Below are 15296 nucleotides of genomic sequence, written 5' to 3' on the forward strand. Positions count from 1 at the left end.
TTAAATAGTGTGCAAAAGCATGTGTAGTAACTGCACTATAAGACTGTCTCTGGTCAGAGCATACATTTCTTCACTAGTCTCCTGTACAGGGGTCTGCAAACTTTTAAGTGGCTAGCTAGTATATATTTTTAGACTTCGCTGGTGCTATGGTCTCTGTCCTGACTGCTGGACTCTTTTTAGAACAAAAACAGCCGCAGCTGTAAGCAAAAAAAAAAAAAAAGTGAGCTCAGCTTTGTCCCAGTGAAATTTTTCTTGCAAAACCAGGCCTGCAGGTCATAGTTTGTCCTCCTCTGTCTAATGGAGCCTTTAGGTTGTTGACATTGTTTCTGGTCATGAGCCGCCTTTTAGCATCTTTGCCCAACACTAGTTTCCACATAAATTAATCCCTACAGTGGATGTTTATTTTAATTCATATAGTCCTCCAGAAAGTTTTTCCAGCTTTGGGTTCTTGTAAGTTTTTGAGGATGTTTATTCCTCTGGAATATTGATAACACTGGTTATTTTTAATTATCAATTTGATAGGTCGAAGGTGATAATGAGTATTTCATGTTTCTTGAATTACTAGTGAAGTTGGTTATCTTTTCATGCTTTGTGAATTACCTTTTCATGAGATTTACTCTTCCTTAGTATACTCAGGTTTTAAAAATTGTTTTTAGACCTTCTTGTAGGAAAACCATGTTATGTATTTTTCATGTTTCAATTTACTGTTTTGATTTTTACATAAGTTTTATATTTGTGTAAAGTCACAGCTGTCCGTCTTTAAATTTTTTTTTTTCCATTTATTTGGTACCAAAGTCAATCTTTTCTGTAATTTGCAACTTTGAATTCATGCTTAAGAAACCTTTTACTAAACCACTGTTACGAAAATAGAAACCTGTGTGTTCTCATAGTATTTCTGTGGTTTAGTTTTGTATCAGTATTGGAGGTTGATACAATTTTTTAACTTTGGGGGAAAGTTATTAGGAGTAATACTAGAGAGAAAGTCCAGTGTTTATTGGATAATACACATTTCTCATGGAAATTTAGAAGTCAAGGATATGAAGCTTATATCAAAAGCCTAAACAGGCTTTTGATATAAGCGTTTATCAAAAGCCTAAACAGGCTGGGCATGGTGGCATATGCCTGTAGTCCCAGCTACTTGGGAGGCTGAGGTGGGAGGGTCGCTTGAGCCCAGGAGGCTGAGGTGGTGGTGGGCCGAAATCACGCCACTGCACTCCAGCCTGGGTGACAGAGTGAGACTCTGTCTTCAAAAAAAAGGTGGGGGTGGTAAACAACAGTGGTATGATCTCTTGCAGCATAGAATGATTTCAGCTTCAAAATTTCAAAAATTCACAAAAGACAAAGGACAACTAGGAGGAAGTTAGATGGATATATGTATTTTTAAAGGGACAGGGGAGCTCTTATAATGAAGAGGTGGTGATAGAGGGGTAGTAGGATGGGTGGAAGATAGACTGAGTGGGGGGTGGGCGGGGCGGGGGAAGGGATAGGCCAAGAGTAGCCTATTTGTGGGCAGACAAGACACCAAAAATGCCAGTATTCTAGAATGCTTATACTGTCCAAACAGCCTCTCCTGGAGAAGCACTTTGACTGTTATTGCTAATCTGAAATTTAGTCATTTATGTGAGGTAACTGCAGGGATTAAAATGCTAATTCACTGGATGAGCTTGACGATTTAGTGGGAAGTTTTTATAAGGAAGAGCCAGAAAGAGTTGCCCATTTGATAGCTTTAGAAAAATCCTCAAGAAAATGTGTTGCGATACCATGCATGGTGCCGTGTCTTAGCTACAAGGGTTTGATCCTGGATTCACCATAGGTTCTTAAGAAAGTAATCATTTAATTTTTAAAGGCAGCAAATACTTCCTGAGAATAGACAACTCATAAAGCAAATAAGGGATAACGAGAAGCATAAAAGGCTTGCCCAAAAGGAGATTATGACTTATTTTAAAAGAATAACATGCCAGGCACAGTGGCTCATGCCGCTAGTCTCAGCACTTCGGGAGGCCGAGGCGGGCGGATCACTTGAGATCAGGAGTTCGAGATCATCCTGGCCAACATGATAAAACCCCGTCTACTAAAAATTCAAAAATTAGCTGGGCACGGTGGTGCATGCCTGTAATCCCAGCTAGGAGGCTGAGGCAGGAGAATCACTTGAACCAGGAAGTTGGAGGTTTCAGTGAGCCGAGATCGCGCTGTTGCACTCCAGCCTGGTGACAGAGCAAGACTGTCTTTAAAAAAAAAGAACAGCACATATACACATGGAGGGATAATTAAAAATAAGTTCCATTTTTTCCCATTTTCCTAGTATTCTAGAATCATTAAAAGGAATAATGACATGTTTTATTGTAAAACTAATACACTTTCATGCTGGATCAGAGGTCAGTAAACTAACGTACTGTTTGCTGGCTAAATCTGGCTAGCCACCTAACAGTTTTATTGGAACATAGTCACGCTCATTTCTTTACATATTGTCTATGTTGCTATTGCCTTACAACAAGAGGTGTAGTTGTCATAGAGACCTATGGCCCACGAAATCTAAAGTATGCCTTTACAGAAATCTTTGCTGACCTCTGCTTTAGATAATTAGGTAAATGCAGAAAGTACAAAAATTTTAAATTGTCTGTAATTTCACTTTTTGTTAGTTTATGTGTGAACATCTTATGCACCAAAATGTAAAATGGTTTATATGGTTGTATATGCATTTTTAACCACATATTGTGTCATTAAATATTGGGAAAACAAGATTTTTAATGCCTGAATGGTGTAACGGATATACAGTAATTTATTTAAACATTACCATTTCCAGTCTGCACTAGTACACATGATATTTTAATAAATACCATTCTACATAAATTTGTGTGTGTGTGTGTATATATATATATATAGTGTTGCTTTTTGTGAAAGGTTTTCAGGTGTAGACTTAACTAGAATTAATATTTTCAAGATTTTTTTACCTTATGCCAAATTGCCCTCCAAAGACATTTTACCAAGTTTATACTCCCACCATTAGAGAATATGAAAGTTCATTTTCCTCAACTTTTACTGTTGTGGAATTTATTTATTTATTTGTTTATTTTGGAGACAGAGGCTCTGTCACCCAGGCTGGAGTGTAGTGGCACAATCTTGGCTTACTGCAACCTCCGCTTCCCGAGTTCAAGCAATTCTCCTGCCTCAGGCTCCCGATTAGGTGGGATTACGGGCATGTGCCACCAAGCCCGGCTTAATTTTTTTGTATTTTTAGTAGACACGGGGGTTTCACCATGTTGGCCAGGCTGGTCTCGAACTCCTCACCTTGTGATCCACCCACCTCAGCTTCCCAAAGTGCTGGGATTACAGACGTGAGCCACCGCGCCCGGCCCTCTGTTGTGGAATTTTTAAGTAGCCTTAGGCATTACTTTAAGCAAAAACAATGTCTCATTGTCATTAAATTGCTAAAGAAGCTATTTTTCCAAATGTTAATTTGCTTGTTCTAGATCCACTTTTTGGATTTGCCTATTTATGCCCTGAGCGCACATTTAATTGCTTGTGTAAATGCAACATTTTTTCTGCTTGGAAACTCTTACATTCCCCAGTGTTAATTCCAAATGTAATTTTATTACCATCAGCTGTTATTTCGAGTTACTTATTCATGCTTCTGCTTTAGCATGGTATTTATAATTCATTTATTCATTTGCTTCCAAACTAGGCTGTGAACTCTTCCATGGCAGTAGCTCTGCGTCAGTTACCTCTGGATTACTGTGACCACCACTGGACTAGGCATGTGCTAAACACTCAATAGATGTAGGTTGAATGAATGAATGGCTTTTGGATGAACCCATGGCAAGATAAGAGTTGGCACTGGTAATATAACAGTTCTGAAAAGAGTTATCACTTTATACCTTTTGAGAATGTTATCTTCAGCACATCAAGTGTATGCTATGAACCAAGAGCCAGGTTCGGTCCTGGGATTTAACAGTAAATAATACACAGTGGCTGACCCGAGTTCTAGTGGAAAACTTGAAATTGTAAGTTATGGTATAGTGAGAGATACAAACACAAGTGCTCAATAAAATAACTATGATAGAAGCTCAGGCACTGTGAATACACATAGGAGAGGCATCCAACCTAAACTGCAGCATTGAGAGAGGTTTCCTATAAAAGGAAATACCGAGTTAAGGCTTGAAAAATGAGGACGAATTATCTAGTTCAGTGTCAAGAGAAACGCAGGCATTGAAATCACCTAGTGCAAAAATCTAGGGCTTGCAGGAAATGAGGCTTAAGAAGAATTTCAAAGTAGGGAAGAATGTAAGGAAGCTGGGGGCAAAATGATGAGACATCAGGCTGCACAGATAGAAGCCAGATCTTGAGAGACTGCTGTTTCTTTTTAGGAGTTCTGGCTTGTTTTAGAGCAGAGTGAAGGACAAGAGTGATAAGCATTGAAGGGTTTAAGCAGTTCAATATGATCAGATTTGCAATTTAGAAATATGACTTTGGATTTGCTGCAGAGTGGAGAATGGATTTGCTACAGGAATAAGACTGGAGGCAAGGAGACACTTGGTTTATAGAAGAACTTCCAGCTTCAGGTAAGGGAGGAGTAATTCCTTTCTGACCAGGCCTCCTGTAACTCATTCTCAATTCTGGAAAAATACTGAAAATAAAAGCGCTGGAGAGCAACCAATAACAGGCAGAAACTGGAGGGGGAGTTGACACTGGAAAAAAGGAATAGCACTGAGTGTTCTGTCTTTATAGCTTGTTGCCTGAGCACAGGCCCCAGTTAACTTCATGTGAAACAACTAAAGCTTGACAAAAAATAAATAACTGTAATTGAACTCTACTTGTATATTTGACTGAATTTGGTATACACAAGGCAGACTCCAAGCAGCCCAGCCAAGGCTGAAAGAAATAAACACAGATTTCTCCTGATGTTAATCTTAGAAATGATAGTTTGGACTTTTGAGTCCAGCAAAGTTAACTGCTTGGTAAAACAAAACAATAATTTTCAGAAGAATATAATAGAATCCAGAGTCTTGGCAACAAATTAACACAATGTTGAAGATTGAATAAGAAACTAGGTGTACCAGAGGCTGATGCACTCAAAAAAATGTTCAGATAAGTATTTTAGGTGTTGCAAGTATTTTAGGCCTCTGGTGCAATTGCTCAACTCTGCCATTGTAGAATAAATGCAGCCATGTATAATATGTAAATGAATGGGCATGACTGTATCCCAATAAAACTTTATTAAAATGAACCACATACTGGATTTGGCCAGCAGGTCAGTTTGCCAACCCCTCAAGTATTGGAAGAAATAGGAAAATTTGAGCCATACTCAAGAGAAAAGGTGATGAATAGAGACCAACACAGAAATAACCCAGACAAGGATTTTAAAGCAGCAAACACAACTATGCTTAAGCATGTAAAGGAAATATAAACAATGAATAAAAAGATAGGGGGAGGCCAAGGCGGGCGGATCACAATGTCAGGAGACAGAGACCATCCTGGCTAACATGGTGAAACCCCGTCTCTACTAAAAATACAAAAAATTAGCCAGGCATGGTGGCGGGTGCCTGTAGTCTCAGCTACTTGGGAGGCTGAGGCAGGAGAATGGCGTGAACCTGGGAGGTGGAGCTTGCACTCCAGCCTGGGCGACAGTGCAAGACTCTGTCTCAAAAAAAAAAAAGAAAAGAAAAGGTTGGTGGGGGGACGTTTTAGAGAAACTACCAGAGGGGTAAATGGGAATGATTAAGCTAAAAAATAGTCTCTGAAATTACAAAAAACAAAAACGAAAAACAAAAAAAACACTACTTGATGGATTTAACAGTAGATTTGAGATGACAAAGAGTCTGGGGCCTTGAAGATAGATCAATAGAAATTACCCATGAAAGTAAAAAGATTTAAAAGAAAACAAAAAGCCTGAGTTAGCCATGAAATAATACCAAAAGATCTCATTTATATGTAATTAAGTTCTAGGAAGAAAAAAGAGTGGGATGAGAGAAGAAAAAATATTTGATGAAATAATGGCTAAAAATTTGCCCTCCTGAAAGCTATAGATATGAGTCCAAAAAGGTTCGGAATCCCAAAAAGAAGAAGAAAAATCTATTTGGCAAAACTGTGGAGACAGTAAAAGTATCAGTGGTTGCCAGGAGTTACCTGGGGGAAAAGGATGAATCGAGGGCACAGGTTATTTTCTAGTCTTTTGATACAAGAAATTGTACAGTGGAAAAGTGTTATAGAGTATCATGCAAAAAAATGATGGACAGATTCCTATGCAATTAAGACTTAAGGCCATAAAGTATAGCACTACTAAGTCCTTGAGAGTGTAATTTTTGTCCAATAGTACATGCAGAAAAGACAAGAACTTGGATTAATCTAGGGTTGGAGTTTTGCTGAGCATGTGCAAGAAAAGGATAGTTGAAGATATTGGAAAGGAAATGATTGTCCTAGGAATGAAAGATGAATGAGGAAAGAATAAAGAACTAACGGGATGCATTGAGCCAAAAATAGAGGGTTCAAATGGATAGGAGCTCTTCTAATGGTATCGAAGAACAGATGAATATCTGAATGGAAGTACTTAAAAGGATAAAAGTTGGGGAAGTATGTTTGGACTTGAAATTTTAATGTAATTCTAAGTGATGACAAGTTTAAGATCTGACCTTGATAATTAAGTAGCTAAAATTCAGTGGGGGTGTGATCTGTTAAGGATATTAAGGAAGTACGGTTAGGGTGCCTGATGGATTTTACACAAAGATATAGGGGATCTACTGCTTATCAGCCTCAGTGATGGTGGTGGAGTTGGGAGGTGATAATCACCATTGAATTGGAGAATTACCAGAGGTTAATAGATGACAGAAGAGAGAGAAGGTAGAAATTTTATATGAGGAATAAAATCTGGCAGGGGCAATGGGGAAAGGAACACCCATCCTGGATAAATGCAGTTTGAGGACATGATCAGTTTCCACTGGAGAAGACAGTAGGGTCAGATTTCACTTGAACCCTGCGGAGGGTTGGGGATGGAGGGCAGTGTGAAGATGGAGTATAGGCTCCATGGAGTATATACTCCATGGAGTATAGGCTGGGAGCATCCCTGAAGTCCTGAGCATGTAATGGACTTGAGCCTGGAAAGCAGATTCTAGAGGTAAGCAATAAAGGTTTAACAAAAGAGAAGTGGTGCAAGGTTAGGTCTGGGAGGGAGCACTTCGAACAGTAAGGAGATCAGAATATTACAGGTGGAATAACTTGAGAAGTTTTCATCCAGTGATGTGAGGTATGGTTGAAACTGGCCAGATTTCCCAAAGAATGAATCCCAGCAGGGAGGGGCAGGAGAGGATGGGACCTTTCCTCTAAGACCAAATTGATTGCATTTCCAAAGGAGGCCTAGTTTGCATGCAGAGCACCCATAGATTTTGGCGAGAGGGACTCTTGCCATGGGTCCTGAGTTTTAAGGGGCTTAATTCTGACCCTCGTCTTCCATTCATGTGCCCATATTGGGGAAGGAATCCATGAAATGACCCCCTCCCTGGCTTGTCTTTCCTGTAGACCATGCCCCAGGCAACCAGGAACCCAGGGATCTCAGCCCTAACAGCCCCAAGCCCACTTCAGGTGTTTGTAGCTCATCTAGATCCAAAGCATAGCCTAGTAGCTGCTGCTTGCCAGGAGGTAGGGGCTGATACGTGGCCAGAGCCTTCTTTTCCTTTTGGGCACATTTATGATAAAATATGGAATACCCAGTTTGCTTTGAATTTCAGAAAAACAATAAACAGAAGTATGTTCCATACAGTATTTTGGACATGCTTATACCAAGAATTTCTTTATTGTTTATTTGAAATTCGAATTTAACTGGGCATCCTGTATTTTTATTTGCTAAATCTAACAACCCTACTTTTTCCTCTTGTTTTTCACAAGAAATAAAAAGAACACATAAACTAACGTAAGAATGTATTTATATAAACAACTTTTAGGCTGTGTCAATTATGGCTGCACTACCATATAGTGAGAAGTCATGTTTATACGTCAGGGGCAGGATAATTGGTAGTTGCTCTTTCAAATGTAGATTTTTGTGCTCAGTGGTGAATTCTGCTCCCACATGTTACCAAGGACTCTACTTGCATGGGTTCCAGCACACATGGACTGGGCTCTTGGCCGCTTCTCCCCAAGACCCTCAGTACACATAGGTAAGAATGCTCTGTTCTTTCAGCTTGTCCCCCACCCCCTTTCAGGCTTCCAGCTTTACATTTATTTATTCACTCAACAAATATTTGCTGAAGATATACCGTGTACCTATATTGTACCACAGGCTAGGATAAACAACAGTGAAGACAAAAAGCAAGACCCCTACCTTTATGGAACTTAGTGCTAGTGAGGGAGAGGTTTTCCATCTGCTATTATCTTCACCGTGCCCTTTAGTTTAGCACACGAGTTAGTTCCTTTTGGCTTTGATCTTGGCCTCCATCTAGCCATGTTGTCCTTGGGTTAGTGCATTCTCAAGAACTCTTGGGGTGACTCTCGTCTCACTCTGACAAGGCCCTGAAATGAATGTCTCTGTTCATCCTAGTGAGCAGTCCCTGTCTTACCTGGTCTGGCCTCACTTGGGAGCCAGGACTTGGAGAGTATATATGCAGAAACACCCAATCATTTGGAGTAATTAAGAATTATCTACAGGGTTAAATATAAAAATACATTTGAGGTGATTGAGAAAAAAGTACCATTTTAAAACTTTGAAATCATTTCTGCTAAGACTCCAAGATAGCTCAATATCTCAAAGATTGAAAACTATACTGGAAGAAGATGTTCCATCTTAAAAATGAAATAGTTTACATTCCTGATGAGCTATTATAGTAAATATGCATAACATTTGTCTTGGCATCTTGAGAAAAGAGTGTTATTGAAATTGACTAGACAAAGATTTGTGATCAAATTATAAGAAGACTCATTAATCAAGTATTGATGGCTGCTAAACATCTAATTGCTTATCACTGGAAAAGTTATGTGGACAGTCTACAAAGAGCTTAATAGATAACTCAGATCATGGCTGTTGAGAAATTGCTTATTCTTCTGTATTGAAATCTAAATATATTTGTCACTTTTTTTTTTTACTATCTATCTCATTTTTTATTTGTAGAGATTTTAGCACATCTTTTTTTTTGAGACGGAGTCTTGCTGTGTCACCTAGGCTGGAGTGCGGTGGCACAATCTCAGCTCACTGCAACCTCCATCTCCCGGGTTCAAGCGATTCTCCTGCCACAGCCTCCTGAGTAGCTGGGATTACAGGCATGCGCCACCACACCCAGCTAATTTTTGTAGTTTTAGTAGAGACAGGGTTTCACTATGTTGGCCAGGCTGGTCTTGAACTCCTGACTTCAAGTGATCCACCCGTCTCAGCCTCCCAAAATGCTGGGATTACAGGCATGAGCCGCTGTGCCCGGCCTGAGATTTTAGCACTTCTTATGTCTCTCTTTTTTATAATAACTGTGAATGGAGCCCAATTTCCTAAATACCAATTTATAAACTATCCAAATTGTAAGACAAGGATGTTATGCTTATATATTAGTTTTAAGCCTGTATTTGAAACTTGGGTTAATATAATGTGTAATATATTCCTTTTTATACCTTTGTATGGGGCAACTTCTACCACTTAACAATAAAAAGACAACCAAACTAAAAAAAAAAAATATGAACAAAGGATATGAATAGACATTTCCCTGAAGAAGATATACAAATGGCCAAGAAGCCCTTGAGGAAATGTTCAACATCATGAGTCATTAGTGAAGTGCAAATCAAAAACGAGATACCACTTCACACCAACTGGGATGGCTCTCATCAAAAAGATGGACAACAACAAGTGTTAACAAGGATGTGGAGAAATTGGACTCCTCATACATTACTGATGAGGATGCAAAATGATGCAGCAGCTTTAGAGAATGGCCTGGCAGCTCCTCAAAAAGTTAAATACAGAGTTGCCATATGACCCAGCAATTCCACTGTTAGGTATATTCCCAAGAGGAATAAAAATATATGTTGATACAGAAACTTGTATGTACAAGTGTTCAAAGCTGCATTTACAGGAGCCAAAAAGTGGGAACAACCCAAATGTCCATCCACTGATAAATGGTGTAGCCATACAATGGAATATCATTCAGCCTATAACTGATGCTGCATCATGGATGAACCTTGAAAACAAGTGAATGAAGCCAAATGCAAATGGCCACATATTTATGTGTGCATTTATATGAAGTGTTCAGAATAGGCAAATCCAAAGAGACAAAATGTAGAGCAGTGGTTTCCAGGGCCTGTGGGGAGGGAGGAATAGGAGATGACTACTAATGGATACAAGGTTTCTTTATGAGATGATAGAAATATTCTGAAATAGTGAATTTTGCAAATTTATGAAAAACCATTGAATTGTACACTAAAGAACCATATGTGTGGATAAAAATATTCAAATACTTATTCTCCTTTACTGAACAATGGGGATTTATCTAAACTGGCACAAAGCCAGCAGGTTGTAGGCACTCTGTCTCTCTCTCCTTTTTTTCTTTTTCCTTTTATTTATTTATTTTTAGCAATTTAACAAGTGAATGAATGAGTGAACTAAATGCAGATATCCTAAATAAAATTCCTTTGACTGTCTTCCCAGGGATGTTAAAATTGGGTCCCTATGACTCATGTCCCAGCGCTGTTGTCTGTTCTCCCTGCTGGTGGTTCTACCACTTTCCTTCCTGAAATGGCTTTTGCCATCAGCCACTTACCCAGTATGATCCACTTGTTCAAGTGATGTGAGCAGCCTCGTCATCATGGATAATGTTCCAGCACTTTGTTGGTGATTATTCTAGGTTTTCATATAGAACAGCAGGATAACATGGATCAAGAAACCAGATGGAATGTTTTTGTCATGAAAGAATCCAACTTCTTACATCAAAGGTCGGGGGAGGAAGAGAAGATACAAATGGCAGTGAGAAAAGAAAGGGGGCGAGGACTAGCCAAGGTACAAATGGAAAATCATCCTCCCCTAGTTTAGAACTTGGTATCTGTTTCTCTGCTACTTTTTATGTAATAGTAAGCTGACACAGCTCAAATCAAGAGTTAATTGTCTTTCAAATATTTCCTGACAAGTTGATTCTCCTTATCCAAAAAGAATGAACAATGCTAGTAGTTACTGCTAAAATATACACAGGTGCCTAGTCGTCCCCACCCTGTCATTTGCCCTTGTTTATCCAGGAACCCACTGTTTCTGTAACTCTGCTGGTGTTTACAGTACAGGAACAAAGAGTGTGAGCTGTAAAATCTCTCAAATCTTGATTCAAATTCCAGCTCCATACTTCTGAAGACTTGCACTTTTGGCAGCTTATTTAGTTTCCGTGAATTTCAGTTTTTCTATTTGTAAAATTTGGATCATGATAATGATTTCATGGTTGTCATCAGAGTTAAAATAGATTGATGTATGTAGGTCCTCAATAAATGTTAACAATTATTCAATTATTAACCATTTAACTATTCCTACCTGTCAACATAGGCTTTATTTTCAAGTTCAGAGTCTAAATTTCTTTTAGATCTAGACTGACTTTTAAGAGTAAGATTAGGACCTATATGCTTATATTAATTTGTATTGTAATTCTAGCATTATCTGCTTAACCTCTCGCCATGAAAAGAAATTTGACTAAAATCACTTTGTACATTAGCTGTATGTATCAAGGGCATAAAAATAAAAATTTCAATCCAGATCAAATAAAAATAGCCCTTTCTACCCTCTTTAGACAAATCTCCTTAATAAGCATATATCCAGGGAATACTTTTTAGTTAACATGGATCATTCTGTACTATTATTGAACTCAAGAATTTAAGAGCTAGAAAGAACCCTTGGGAGAGTCTGACCTCCAGTGTTTACAAGGGAAGAAATGGAGACTTAGACTTATTAGAAATGGAGATTTGGTGACTTATTGACAAGAAGATAGCTGCACGGTGATATGGACAAAACCCGAGCATACTGCCTCCCACTCCCATTCCATGTTCATTCCAAGGCACCAGCTCCTGTATTAAGAAAAAGATAAATAGGGAGACAGGTCACTTGCCCTTAAGGCTCTATATTATGTGACCCTTCAATGCCCTGCCTGCACACTCAAGTACACATCACCTATCTCATATCTTTCTGACCCATCTTGGTTCATTGGCCTTACAACACCCAGGCTCTTTTCTGACCTCAAGTTCAAAAGCCTTCTTACAGCTGCCGGTGGTGATTATAGCCTCCCACACAGTGTTCCCACAGTCTTATGAACAATTACAGAGCTGGTTATTTCTGGGCAAAAGTGCTCAGCCCCATGTCCCATGGCTTTCATTGAGAAATGTTTGATGAAGATTTTGGTACCACCTGCTGGCTCCTAGTGGGGTGGTAATGTTGCCCAGACACCTGCATTTTATGTTCCCTTAAATGGCTCTTAGTTTCTAATTCTTTATTCAATTTTGTGTCAGAATAACTCAAAGGGAAAAGAATATCCATTAACGTCCTCCTTGGAAAATAGTCAAAAGCCATTTTGAAGACCTTGGGTCTCAGGAAAGAGTGTGTCTCTTTGTTCTTGCTTTGGTCTTGCTGGCAAAACATTTTACCCCAGGAACAAGAGGCTGGTGGTTGAACTGAACAAAGGAGCTCCAGGCTGGTCACAGGATGGGCATCATTTGCCAGTGCTGGCTTGGTGGGAGGCAACTGGCGGGCAAGTCTCTCTGGAGGCTGTTTCCAGACTATTGAAAACCTATTGAGGCAGTTAAATGGAGGGCGTTATGAAGTATCCATGTAGATTAGACATTTTAGGCACTTCATTGTGAAGGTTTTCTTTTCATTGCCCACATATTTGGCCCAGTTTTTGTTTGGTTTTGTAATTCAATTTTGCTTGTATCTAATTATAGTTTTTTTGGGTAACAAGCAATAAAAATTACAGTAACAACAAATACTCAATGAATTGGGGAATCAACTTAATGATTTTCTTTTTTTTTTAAGCATCAGCATGATCTTATGATAGCAGGAATTATAAGAAGGAGTATCTGCTTTCAAGATGACTTTATTATTTGAGTTTCCATCACCTGTTCTGTTGACCTACTAGAACCTTGGTAGACTCCCAGAGGTCACTTAGACATCGTTTTTGAAAGCTATTGATTTTATTTTGAATGAAATTCATTGTATTGTTATTATGAGCCCTGCTTTTCTCTGATGTTTTAGACATTGTGCCTTTTTTAAAGAAAGTTTTAACTCAAAACATTCCTGTAAGATTCAATTGTGCTTTTGGTTTGTAGCTTTGCAGCTTTGCTGCTTTGTTTTGGGAGTTTTCTGTGTGGAATCTCTTAGGCCATAAACTTAGTGACACAGCTGTATTTTGTGCTTTAATGAGAAGGGAAGTGTTAGGTCTTCTGTCTCTGGCCCATATACCTTACATAATACACTGTTCGATACCCATCATCGCTGGCCTTGTAAATGGCTTTAAATGGATTCTTGATGATGTGACCATCTGGTGTCATCCTCTGGAAAGAGGGTGAAGTCATTCACTCATCAAATATTTATTGATGCCATATACTGTGAAAGGACCTGGGAATTCAAAAAAAAAAACCACGTGGTTTCTGCCCTCAAGAACTTCAAGGTCTTGTAAATAGGCATGTATGTTACAGTGCCAATGTGTCAGGAAGATTAGCTATACCATTTTACATTCCTACTAACAATGTATGAGTGATCAACCCAGTTTGTCTGCACCCTCACTAGAATTTGGTGTTGTCACTATGTTTTAAATTTTAGCCTTTCTGATAGCTGTGTGGTGGTATCTCATTGTGGTTTTAATTTGCATTGCCCTAACATCTAATGATGTTGGACAACTTTTCATGTGCTTATTTGCCAGCAATATGCCCTCTTTTTAATCATTTTCTCACAGTCTGTAGTTTGTCTTCTCATCCCCTCAACAGGGTCTTTCACAAAATAAACATTTTTAATTTTGGTAAGATCCATTCTATCAATTTTTCCTGTTATGGTTCTTGCTTTTGGTGTTAAGTCTAAGAACCACTCATCTAGCCCTGGATCCCAAATATTTTCTTCTTTGTGTTTTTGTCTAAAGATTTTCTAGTTTTATATTTAAATCCATGATCAATTTTCAGTTAATTTTTGTATAAGTGTGAGGTTTATGTTGAGATACATTTTTTTTTGCCTATGGATGTCCAGTTGCTCTAATATTGTCTGTTGAAAAGACAACCCTTCTTCTATTGAATTGTTTTTGTTCCTTTGGTAAAAAAACAAAAAAAAGGAAAAATATTATCTGGGCACATTTGTGTTGGTCTGTTTCTAGAGTCTTTATTCTGTTCCATTGATCTCTGTGCCTGTCCCTCTTCTTATCCATACTGTCTTGATCACTATATGTGAATGATAATCCTGGACTAAGGTAGAGTGATTCTTCTCACTTTATTATTTCTTTTTCAAAAATTGTTTTAGCTGTTTTTGAAAGGAAGGTCCTGTGCCTTCCCATACAAGTTTTAGAATAAACTTGTCTATGTCTACAAAAACTCTTGCTAGAAATTGGGAGTTGCTTTAAACCTGTAGATCAATCTGGGGAGGACTGATATCTTCACTATGTTGAGTCTTCCCCGACCCATGAATGTGATACAGCTCTGCATTTATTGAGGTCTTCTTTGATTTATTTCATCTGTGTTTTGTGATTTTTAGGATACAGATTATGTTCTTGTTTTGTTACATTTACACCTAAGTATTTCATTTTTTTGGAGCAGTTGTAAGTATTATTGGTTTAAATTTGTTTGTGTGTGTTTGTTGTTAGTATGCAGTTCATTTTTAGTTCTCCTTTTTTTTTTAACCTTTCCTTAGGTGGAAGATTGTACCTTTTTTATGAATGTAAAACACTAAGAGAATTGCTAGTCCCAAAATTGTGATTTTTCAAACATGATTCAAATCCTAAATTTCTGGAATCTTCATCTGGGTAAGGATTAGAATACCTCTGCATCCATGGGAGCCCGTGATATTTGGTTGTGGTTCATTGTGAGTTTGTGTGTGCTGGGGAAGAGGGACCATGGCCTCTTAGAGAAAGAGATTTTGTTGTTTTTCAGGCATCCACACTACTCTCTGAGTTAGGAATTTTTGGCTCTTCTGATGTGTCTGGAATGAGACAGCTGGCTTAAAAGAGCTTTAATGCAAGCTATATATCTTTCTAAGCTTTTTTACATTCTCTATTAAAAAAGGACTGAATGTACTTACTGTAAGAACATGCTTTTTTTTTTTTTTACTTATTAATTTAAGAACTGATGACAAGGAAAGTAATTTTGGGGTTATCAACACTGATCATTGAGGA

The sequence above is a fragment of the Pongo pygmaeus genome, chromosome 11 (genome assembly GCF_028885625.2).
Source record: "Pongo pygmaeus isolate AG05252 chromosome 11, NHGRI_mPonPyg2-v2.0_pri, whole genome shotgun sequence".
NCBI classification, from domain to species: domain Eukaryota; kingdom Metazoa; phylum Chordata; class Mammalia; order Primates; family Hominidae; genus Pongo; species Pongo pygmaeus.